This window comes from Bubalus kerabau, chromosome 6, assembly GCF_029407905.1.
Source record: "Bubalus kerabau isolate K-KA32 ecotype Philippines breed swamp buffalo chromosome 6, PCC_UOA_SB_1v2, whole genome shotgun sequence".
Taxonomy (NCBI): domain Eukaryota; kingdom Metazoa; phylum Chordata; class Mammalia; order Artiodactyla; family Bovidae; genus Bubalus; species Bubalus kerabau.
In genome coordinates, this window is record NC_073629.1 from 121,378,112 (window position 1) to 121,387,678 (window position 9,567).

The 9,567-nt window shown below is 51.8% G+C and overlaps 1 long non-coding RNA gene across 1 annotated transcript; it reads left to right on the forward strand.

Annotated features, from left to right (window-relative positions):
* The first annotated feature begins 2,621 nt into the window (after positions 1–2,621).
* LOC129656381 (uncharacterized) lies at positions 2,622–6,789 on the forward strand. The gene is made up of 2 exons (XR_008716343.1): positions 2,622–3,169; positions 5,920–6,789. It is a non-coding gene; the product is annotated as an uncharacterized LOC129656381 (long non-coding RNA).
* The last annotated feature ends 2,778 nt before the right edge of the window (positions 6,790–9,567 follow it).

The following is a 9,567-nucleotide window of genomic DNA, read 5'->3' on the forward strand; positions in this document are numbered from 1 at the left end:
ACCTCCACTAGCTTTGTTCATAGTGATGCTTTCTAAGGCCCCCTTGACTTCACATTCCAGGATGTCTGGCTCTAGGTGAGTGATCACACCATCGTGATTATCTTGGTCGTGAAGATATTTTTTGTACAGTTCTTCTGTGTATTCTTGCCACCTCTTCTTAATATCTTCTGCTTCTGTTAGGTCCATACCATTTCTGTCCTTTATTGAGCCCATCTTTGCATGAAATGTTCCCTTGGCATCTCTGATTTTCTTGAAGAGATCCCTAGTCTTTCCGATTCTGTTGCTTTCCTCTATTTCTTTGCATTGATCGCTGAGGAAGGCTTTCTTATCTCTTCTTGCTATTCTTTGAAACTCTGCATTCAGATGTTTACATCTTTCCTTTTCTCCTTTGCTTTTCGCTTCTCTTCTTTTCACAACTATTTGTAAGGCCTCCCCAGACAGCCATTTTGCTTTTTTGCATTTCTTTTCCATGGGGATGGTCTTGATCCCTGTCTCCTGTACAATGTCATGAACCTCTGTCCATAGTTCATCAGGCACTCTATCTCTCAGATCTAGTCCCTTAAATCTATTTCTCACTTCCACTGTATAATCATAAGGGATTTGATTTAGGTCATACCTGAATGGTCTAGTGGTTTTCCCTACTTTCTTCAATTTCAGTCTGAATTTGGCAATAAGGAGTTCGTGATCTGAGCCACAGTCAGCTCCCGGTCTTGTTTTTGCTGACTGTCTAGAGCTTCTCCATCTTTGGCTGCAAAGAATATAATCAATCTGATTTTGGTGTTGACCATCTGGTGATGTCCATGTGTAGAGTCTTCTCTTGTGTTGTTGGAAAAGGGTGTTTGCTATGACCAGTGCATTCTCTTGGCAAAACTCTATTAGCCTTTGCCCTGCTTCATTCTGTATTCCAAGGCCAAATTTGCATGTTACTCCAGGTGTTTATTGACTTCCTACTTTGGCATTCCAGTCACCTATAATGAAAAGGACATCTTTTTTGGGTGTTAGTTCTAAAAGATCTTGTAGGTCTTCATAGAACTGTTCAACTTTAGCTTCTTCAGTGTTACTGGTTGGGGCATAGACTTGGATTACTGCGATATTGAATGGTTTGCCTCGGAAACGAACAGAGATCATTCTGTCGTTTTTGAGATTGTATCCAGGTACTGCATTTCAGACTCTTTTGTTGACCATCATGGCTATTCCATTTCTTCTAAGGGATTCCTGCCCGCAGTAGTAGATATAATGGTCATCTGAGGGGCAACCCCATGTCCAAGGAGCGGTGGCTGTGCAGGCGCAGGAGGGCCGAGAGGAGCTACTCCACGTTCAAGGTCAGGAGGGGCGGCAGTGAGGAGATACCCCTCATCCAAGGTAAGGAGCAGCAGCTGCGCTTTGCTGGAGCAGCCGTGAAAAGATACCCCAAGGTAAGAGAAACCCAAGTAAGACGGTAGGTGTTGCAAGAAGGCATCAGGGGGCAGAAACACTGAAACCATAATCACAGAAAACTAGTCAATCTAATCACACAGACCACAGCCTTGTCTAACTCAGTGAAAGTAAGCCATGCCCTGTGGGGCCACCCAAGATGGGCGGGTCATGGTGGAGAGGTCTGACAGAATGTGGTCCACTGGAGAAGGGAATGGCAAACCACTTCAGTATTCTTGCCTTGAAAACCCCATGAACAGTATGCAAAGGCAAAATGATAGGATACTGAAAGAGGAACTCCCCAGGTCAGTAGGTGCCCAACATGCTACCGGAGATCAGTGGAGAAATAACTCCAGAAAGAATAAAGGGATGGAGCCAAAGCAAAAGCAATACCCAGTTGTGGATGTGACTGGTGATAGAAGCAAGGTCCGACGCTGTAAAGAGTAATATTGCATAGGAACCTGGAATGTCAGGTCCATGAATTAAGGCAAATTGGAAGTTGTCGAACAGGAGATGGCAAGAGTGAAGAATCAGTGAACTAAAATGGACTGGAATGGGTGAATTTAACTCAGATGACCATTATATCTACTACCGTGCCCTCAGCTCAGGGCCTTTTCTGGGAGGATTGGAAGCCAACGTGTTATTATTACTCCAGGAAAATGTTTTTTGCAGCAAATGTGTGCGTAGTAGGGACGGCCATGTGAGGTGCCCAGGACCCACCGTGACACAGGTGGAGAAACACCAGGGGAGCAGAGAGGTCAAGGTCAAGGTCAAGGAGCAGGGAGCGGGTGGGGTCTAGCCGGGCCTGGCAGAGGTGGAGGGTGCAGCCCCCTGACCTTGGGGACTGGGGGCCAAGGGGGCACCTCCTCCCGGAAGGTGGGCCTCTGACAGCTGCTCTGAGAGGACAGGCCTCAGCACTCGGGGTCCACACGGCCCCTCGCCGACCGTCACCTGCTGTCCTGGGTGCCAGGTGGCGAAGTAGCTGCAGGCCGCTCTCTGGGGTGGAAATTCTGGTGATGACTGGTGTGTTGACCGCGGTGGCCACACTGACTCTTCTGCTCCGGCCCCCCCACCCCTGTTTAGACTGTGGCATCCAGACAGGGGCCAGGGGTGGCATGGACCCTCCTGCTTGAGGCCGTGAGCTTCTAGGGCTTGCTAAAAATTGTTCGACTTTAAAATAATTAGCATTACAGAAATTGTTTGCAAAATAGTACAAGTAATTCCAATAAACCCTTCACCCAGATTCCCCAAATATTATCATTTTATTGCATTTGAGTCATCATTCTTGTGCACCTGGCACTTTCAGGTGGGTAGGAATCCAGGTAAGGGGATGGAAGGGTGGGTGGGCAGATGGGTGGCTGACTGGGTGGGTGGGTAGGTGGGCAGATGGGTGGGTGGCAGGTAGAGGGAAGAGGGTGGTTGGATGGGCAGAGGGTGTGCATGTCTAATTCTTTCTCCGAGACTTCTTGATGTGCTTATCGTATCCAACATGTCTAAATTACTAGAGCTGCAACTTCTAGATTCATATTAAAGTATCAAATTATGAATATTTAATAATAATCACCGTTAATTGGTTTAGTTTATGATTGTTTGGCACTTAAAAGCATCAGTTCCTTTCCTTCCACATTTAAGGTTGGCATCTGTGTCTGGACCGCAGAGCTGTTTGTCTCTGCTACTCGGAGTGCTGCGGGGTGGTCTGCAGTCACAGGTGGGCTGTGCCTCAAGGGTTAGGCTTCCTGACAGCACCCTGATTCTGGTGAGTAATGCTTTATAAGGACGAGGCCTAAATTCTAACAGCTGAGTAATCCCTGACTCGATAGAAGAGACATCACAAAGGACAACAGCAGCAGAGTCATTTGCTGTCACTTCAACCCCCAGACTTCCACCCGCTCAGCCTGTTTTGTTGAGGGTGGTGGGGAGGGAGGCAGACCGTAAGCCCACCCAGAGAAGGGTGGCCATGGAGAGGGGCTCCCCAGGGCACAGGGAGAAATGCCGAGGGAGGGGAGGAAATGTCCTCGTGTTTGGGGGCCGCAGAAGACACGAGAAAGGGTGGTCAGTGGTGATCAGAGGGCAGGGGGCCCAGCCTTGCAGGGATAATTCCAAGACGCTCCCTGGGAGGGAAGGCTGGGCTGGGTGATGCTAGGTCTCATCGCTCTGGTTTTGAACTTAGTGGCATGTTCTGTTTGGTCCAGTCAGGAGCCACCCAGTATCTCCAAAGGTGTCTGAGACGGTGGGGGGACTGATTGCCCATGACCACGTGGTGTAGAGAGAGCTGGAGCGGCAGTGGTTCCATCGGTCACTCCTCACTGAGGAACAGGTCAGGAGTGGCCCTGAGCATCTGCACAGTGGCCCTCCCAGCAGAGACTATGGTGCTGGGCAGAGGAGGGGCCTGACCCTGAGGTGGGGAAGCTTGGGCACCTGGGAAGGACGCGTGCAGGTGGGGTGTGGCTCTGGGGCCTGGGGCTGCCCACCCTAATAGCAGGGATCAGAATGCAGAGGGTGAGGGTTGGGTGAACTGGGGAGGCCCTCCTCGGGGGGGGGGGTGGCCCATTGAGTGCCCAGGCCTCCAGCGCTGGGATGAACAGCACCTGCAGACCCCCTGAGCCTGGCAGAGCCCCCTCCCCAGGGCTTACCCTCCTGTTCCCAGGCTCGCAGCCTGGCTCTGTGTTCTGGAGCAGACACCTTCTCTGTGATGAGTTCACCTTCGGGCACACTTCCTGGCAGCAAGGTCTTTCCAGCTTCAGTTCAGTGAGGAAGGGTTCCTTTTCCAGACAGGCCCCCAGCCCCTGACTTCTGGGTCCTCCAGCCTCCACTTAGGCTGGTCCAGCTAGAACATAGTCAGGATTTGGCAAAATCAGACACACACAAACAAAGTAATTCTCTCTTGGGGCAAAACAGAAGGCACAGGACAACCTGGTGGAAAATGAGTCGTAAAACTTAAAAAACATTTAAAATGTCTCTCAGCCACAACGGAAGAGACCTGAAGCTCCACACAGATTCCAGGACAAGGGAGGGGATGAGACACGACCCTCGGACTCATCGGGTCCCAGGCAGATCGGCTGTCAGAGCTCACTTCTCTGGGGTTTCGAGCCGACGGTGCAGCCGCCCACGTCAAATGCAGACTCAGTCTGGAGACCATCCCCATTTCTGTGGCCAGCGGAGCCCCAAGCAAGTCAGATCTGTGCCACAGACATGCAGGCCAAACGATGTTTCTTTACAGGTTGACAAGTAGCCTTTTAAAAGTTTGAATGTTTACTTTTTTCAGTCCTGTTTCCGCTTCTCTATCTTAATTCTGAATATCCTTCCTTTCCCTCCCTCCTCCCCCACTCCCGCCTTAGGTCCATGGGGGTGTATCTCCTCTCCGACTGCACCACAGTGGCCGACCCCTGAGCTGGTCATGTGTTGGATGAAGCGCTGTGGCTTCATCACGCCCAACCGCGGCAGGCAGGGGACATCACTGGCGTTGACGATACAGCCGGGGACCTGGGTTCAGCTATGAGTCCACAGCCGAATGCCTCTGTTGACACAGGGCCCCTTAGAAACAACACCAGATGAATGCTGGGCCTTTCTCTTCATGCCTGTTTCAGCTCTCAGGTGACAAGGCACATGTGCTTTCCAGAGAAGTGTTGGGAAGACGTGGGGAAGAATTAAAAGGGGAGAAAACACCAGATGTATTGCAAACAGAATGCATTTTACAGCGAACACCTGTCCGACCCACTAAGAACTGCCAGTTAGATCTCTCTCACCAGACACCTGTCTTCACTTCTCCACCCACTTCTCCAGCCTTTTATCCTCCGTTCATCCTAGGTCGATGCCTACTCACAGCGTTTCTCCTTCTGGAGCAGAGTTTACACACAGTGAATGTGTGAGCACTCATGGAGCTTTGACACGTGCTACTCCGAACAGTGTGGGACGGCCCCTGCAGAGACAAAGTTCCCAGAGTCCCTCCAGGTCCCCTGCCATTTCCCTGATGCAGTCGTGGGTCCGACATGTCTCCACCAAAGGCTGGCCTGCCTGTAGCCTCACAGGACAGTACACATGCCAGGCTCACCTGTCGAGACTCACCTGTGCGGTGGGGACAGGAGGGACCTCTGTGAACCCTCCCTGTTCTCTACCCCTCCTGCCTGCGGGCTCCTCTGCAGCGGGACGTCTGGCTGCTGAGCGTCTGCTTTGGCCCTTCTCTTCCTGAAAACATCTGTTTCCATTGCCCCTGGGGGTCCGGGCTGTAGGGGTGGCACCTGCTTAGTTTTTTGGAGCTGCTGGGCACCCCCCAGCTCGTCTTCACTGTTCCGAGTGCACAGCACCCTCTCCCCACCGGCGCCGTCAGCTGTGTAAATTCTGCCATTCTTCCCGTTGTGTGGTATTTACACTCGACTCCCTGTGGCTGGTCTGCTGAGAGTTTTCTCATGGCTTATTTCCCAGCGCTTGGCTTGCTGTTTGTTCAGGTGTTTTCACCGTTGTTTTATTGAGTGGTTTGTACTGAAGTTTTGATGTTATTTATTCTAGGTGTCCGGAGAAGGCAATGGCACCCCACTCCAGTACTCTTGCCTGGAAAATCCCACAGATGGAGGAGCCTGGTAGGCTGCAGTCCATGGGGTCACTAAGAGTCAGACACAACTGAACGACTTCACTTTCATGCATTGGAGAAGGCAATGGCACCCCACTCCAGTACTCTTGCCTGGAGAATCCCAGAGATGGGGGAGCCTGGTGGGCTGCTGTCTATGGGGTCGCACAGAGTAGGACCCGACTGAAGTGACTTAGCAGCAGCAGCAGCATTCTAGGTGTCAGTCCTTTGCCAAATATGTTTTTGAGAATTATATACATCTGCAGTCAGAGCAGTGATTTGATGAGCAAAGATTTTAATTTTGATAAAGTCTAATCGTCAAAGCTATGATTTTTCCAGTAGTCATGTATGGATGTGAGAGTTGGACCATAAAGAAAGCTGAGTGCCAAAGAATTGATGCTTTTGAACTGTGGTGTTGGAGAAGACTCTTGAGAGCCCCTTGAACAGCAAGGAGATCAAACCAGTCCATCCTAAAGGAAATCAGTCCTGAATATTCATTGGAAGGACTGATGCTGAAGCTGAAGCTGCAATACTTTGGCCACCTGATGTGAAGAACTGACTCATAGGAAAAGACCCTGATGCTGGGAAAAATTGAAGGCAGGAGGAGAAGGGGATGACAGAGGATGAGATGGCTGGATGGCATCACCAAATCAATGGATATGAGTTTAACTAAGCTCTGGGAGTTGGTGATGGACAGGGAAGCCTGGCGTGCTGCAGTCCATGGGGTTGCAAAGAATCAAACATGACTGACTGAACTGAACTGAATCAATTGAAGTAATATGAGTGTATTCCTAATGCACACGTTTACATGGTTCACGTGTTCTTCCGTGATTACTGTGTGTGTCACATGAAATGTGACTGTGCCCCCCACTGTGTAAGCCCACCACACACTCTGCTCTTTCGGTACAGATGTTGCAGGCAGGACATTGACACGAACTCCAAGCCGCTGTAGCTTTTTCTCTGAGCATCACATGCAGTTGATACTTTTCTGCAAAACCAGGGGCTGCATCTCAATATCCTGAACCCACACTGTGCAGCCTTTTGCTTTGTCACCTCAACAAGGTTGGCCAGAGGGGAAGAATGCTGTGGTGCAGGGTCTTCAGCAGCCTGGAAATTCCTGGAGGTGGTGCTGTCTGGGCACCAATTGTCTGGTGTGGCTCCTGGCCCCACCATGGGGGAATCCAGTTAGACTGACAGGTCCCTGACCTCCGAACAGCCAAATGTCTCCTCGAAGTGTTCTGGGCACCCCTGTAGCAGCATCTGGGCTGCTCACAGTCCATAGAATGTGAGAGTGGTCGGCTATACCTGCCTGATTCCTGGTGGTAGGCAGTGTAATGATGACTGTTGAATGGTTTTCAGTTTATGTTGACGAACAGCCTCAGCCAACCCACTGAAAGAGTAGTGCTGTCTGCATTTGGGAGCCTTCACTTTAATGCAATTAGGTTTCCCTCCCCCTTTCAGCTTCCAAGCAAAGCAGTGGTCCAGCTGTTAAAAGTTTGACACTTTACTTGGAGTTTTGATTAGAAATTTCAGGGTATGGAATTGTTACATGGCACCAGGTTTCTGTAGGAATGATGGCTTCACATATGAGTCATATAAAATCTTCATAGTTTTACTGGAGAGCTTTACTGAAGCCTAGTATGGGGGTTTTGAGGGTTTGTCCAAGACTGAGGAACAAAGAATAATCTTCAGATCTCCGCCCATCCTGGTAAATAGGCGTGAAAGTCCCACAGTCGTGTCCGACTCTTTGTGTTTCCATGGACTGCAGCCTGTTCCGCTCCATGGAATTCTCCAGGCAAGAGTACTGGGGTGGGTTGCTTTTCCTTCTCCAGGGGATCTTCCCAACCCGGGGATCGAACCCAGGTGTCCCACATTACAGGCGGATTCTTTACCAGCTGAGCCACCAGGGAAGCCCAAATAGGCATGAGAGTGACCAAAACCGAAAATATCACCTCCAGTGGTATTTCTCCTAAAAGCACTGAAGTGGACCAATCAGCATTGCTAGATGGGAAGACGGGTAAGTGAAGGTCAAGGACATTGGCATCAAGAAGGACCTGGGAGAGGTGCACGTGCAGGCCTGGCTTGTTACAGGGCTACACGTGCATCACACCTGACAGGTGCCAGCCAGGCAGATGTGTCCCGGCCTCTGCCTCTTGCGTCAGGACACTTCCTTCCTGACTGAGCCCGTGGGTGTTGGCGCTGCTGTGACCTATGTGAAATCGATGCTCCATTTCCAAGTGTGGGTTAAAAAGTGGTCACTGTGGGTTGGTGGTGTAGTTTTCGAAATTAAGTGGCTGACCGACTGGAGGGTCACACAGGAGGCATCCATCAGTGGAGAGAAGGCCCGCTTTGTCCGCGGTGAGATGAAAAGCAGCCTCGGAACAGTCTTCCCCACAGACTCTGCAGACGCTGGGCTTGGGGGCACCTGAGGGGCCTCCTCACCTCAACCCAGGGCCCCCGCCACCCTCCTTCCTGTGGCTGCCTCCCCGGGGCCCCTGCCCCACACCTGCCGGCCCCCCACCCCGCCTTCCTCTAATCCAGCCGCCCTCACCCGTCCTTCCCTGCTGGACCCTCCCACCTGCCGAGACCCCAGGGCCAGGCCTTCACCCTGCACAGCTCTGGGCCCGGGGATGTCATGGCTGTCTGGTCTCCCACCCGGGCGGCCCCCTCCCTCACCCACATCCCCTGTGGGGTGCCAGGTGGCCCTGACCCATCACTGTCTGGCCGTCTCCCTCGGGGGGTGGCTCATCCGCTCCTGTGTCTCCCACTGAGGACCCCACATTAGCCCTAGGTGCCCAGCCCCTGCTCACACTCCTGCTGACCGTGACTCTGAAATCCGGGGATGGCTGCTCTATGACCCTGCCACCCCCAGCTCCTTGGTGTCACCAACCCTCATGCCAAAATGGATGAGCCAGTGGGAGGTGTTTCTCAATCACAGACACGCGGCCTGACGGTGTGTAACGAGACCCACACAAGTTCTGATGACAGCTGAGGGTGAAATGTATGTTCCGGTGCCACTTTTTGGCATTTTAACCGTTTCTTCTCCCTTTCATGTGGGAGGTTTGCCTCTTCTGTTTCACTCACGTGCTGGTTGACTTTTTCTCAGGTTCTCTCCACATTCATCTCTGAGGGAGTGTGCTTTGCTTCCTGTCCTGAAAAGTCCCTCTGGCTTTATTCTTTACCTCACTGAAGGTCAGGGCTTGCCGTCCTGGTTGGAGCGGGCCTGTGGCCCTGTGATTGCTCTGCCTGGGGTTTTCTGTCAATCAGGGCCTGTTTGGGCTGCTGAGACGATCCTGGCTTGTTTCCACTCGTCCGTCAGGTGCTGCTGCCCGTTGACTGGAGTTTAAGAGTGATGACGTCTGTGTCGCTCACACTTGGAGCCGCCCCATCGTGGGGTGCATCCCACTCTGTCCCTGGGGCCCCCTTCCCGTTAGAATGTGTGGAGTTGGTTCAACTGTCCTTGCAGAGAGTCCGACATGACTTAGCAACTGAACAAGAACAGCAGCAAGAGGAGGGGAGCCCAGCTCTCAGCTGGCGCGCTTCTAGCTCCACTTGGGAAAAAGAAAGACAAGATGGAGACAAGCGTAGCC